Below are 1,958 nucleotides of genomic sequence, written 5' to 3'. Positions count from 1 at the left end.
TTGTCAAGGCATTGGTGGTATAATGGTGAGCATAGCTGTTTCCCAAACAGTTGATCTGGGTTCAATTCCCGGCAAATGCAAGAGCTCACAATGGTCATATTTTTACAGGAACTGTTTGAACTCATGGGAAGCTCTTACTGGTCAATTAGAATTTGTGGACTGACTTTTCATCATGCATGTAAACATGTTAGATGGTGGTGTGATGCATTCCACATGTCTGCCTGCATTGCCATGTATTCCACATGTATGCCTGCATTGCCATGCATTCCACATGTATGCTTGCATTGCCATGCGGAACTTTTTGAACTCATGGGAAGGTCTTACCGGTCAATTAGAATTTGTGGACTGACTTTTCATCATGCATGTAAACATAATAGATGGTGGTGTGATGCAGTCCACATGTACAGTCTGCTTGCATTGCCATGCCTTTCCTTGTCAAGGCATTGGTGGTATAATGGTGAACATAGCTGCTTCCCAAACAGTTGATCCGGGTTCGATTCCCGGCCAATGCAAAAGATAACAATGGTCGTGTATTTACAGGAACTGTTTGAACTCATAGGAAACTCTTACTGGTCAATTAGAATTTGTAGAATGACTTCATCATGCATGTAAATATATTAGACGGTGGTGTGATGCATTTCACCTTTATGCTGGCTTTGCCATGCACTCCACATGTATGCCTGCATTGCCATGTATTCCACATGTATGTTGGCATTGCCATGCATTCCACATGTATGCCTGCATTGCCATGCATTCCACATGTATGTTGGCATTGCCATGCATTCCACATGTACAGTATGCTTGCATTGCCATGCTTTTCCGTGTCAAGGCATTGGCTGTATAATGGTGAGCATAGCTGTTTCCCAAGCAGTTGATCCGGGTTCGATTCCCGGCCAATGCAAAAGATAACAATGGTCGTGTATTTACAGGTACTTTTTGAACTCATGGGAAGCTCTTATGGGTCAATTGGAATTTGTGGAATGACTTCATCATGCATGTAAACATAATAGATGGTGGTGTGATGCATTCCACATGTACAGTATGCTTGCATTGCCACGTTTTTTTTGTCAAGGCATTGGCTGTATAATGGTGAGCATTGCTGTTTCCCAAGGTGATGATCCAGGTTTGATTCTTGGCAATGCAAGAGCTCACAATGGTCATAATTTTTCAGGAACTGTTTGAACTCATAGGAAGCTTTTACAGGTCAATTAGAATTTGTTGAGTGACTTTTCATCATGCATGTAAATATATTAGACGGTGGTGTGATGCATTTCACCTTTATGCTGGCTTTGCCATGCATTCCACATGTATGCCTGCATTGCCATGCATTCCACATGTATGTTGGCATTGCCATGCATTCCACATGTACAGTATGCTTGCATTGCCATGTGTTTTTTGTCATGGCATTGGTGTTATAATGGTGAGCATAGCTGCTTCCCAAGCAGTTGATCTGGGTTCGTTTCCTGGCCAATGCAAAAGATAACAATGGTCGTGTATTTACAGGAGCTCTTTGAACTCATGGGAAGCTCTTCCTAGTCAAATAAAAATTGGGGACTGACCTTTCTTGATGCGTGTGAACATGATAGATGGTGGTGTGATGCACTCCACATGTATGCTGGCATTGCCATGCTTTTTTTTTTTGTCAAGGCATTGGTGTTATAATGGTGAGCATAGCTGCTTCCCAAGCAGTTGATCCGGGTTTGATTCCCGGCCAATGCAAAAGACAACAATGGTCGTGTATTTACAGGAGCTCTTTGAACTCATGGGAAGCTCTTACTGGTCAAATAAAAATTGGGGACTGACCTTTCTTGATGCGTGTGAACATGATAGATGGTGGTGTAATGCACTCCACATGTATGCTGGCATTGCCATGCTTTTTTTTTTTGTCAAGGCATTGGTGTTATAATGGTGAGCATAGCTGCTTCCCAAGCAGTTGATTCAGGGTCGATTCCCAGCCA

General features: G+C 42.6%; 1 non-coding gene across 1 annotated transcript; it reads left to right on the top strand.

Annotated features, from left to right (window-relative positions):
* Positions 1-440: 440 nt before the first annotated feature.
* On the top strand, positions 441-512 carry trnag-ccc (transfer RNA glycine (anticodon CCC)). Its single transcript has one exon. It is a non-coding gene; the product is annotated as a tRNA-Gly (tRNA).
* The last annotated feature ends 1,446 nt before the right edge of the window (positions 513-1,958 follow it).

This window comes from Monopterus albus, unplaced genomic scaffold (genome assembly GCF_001952655.1).
Source record: "Monopterus albus unplaced genomic scaffold, M_albus_1.0 scaffold315.1, whole genome shotgun sequence".
Lineage (NCBI taxonomy): Eukaryota > Metazoa > Chordata > Actinopteri > Synbranchiformes > Synbranchidae > Monopterus > Monopterus albus.
The sequence above is the reverse complement of the archived record's forward strand: the minus strand, read 5'-3'. Positions and strand labels throughout refer to the sequence as shown.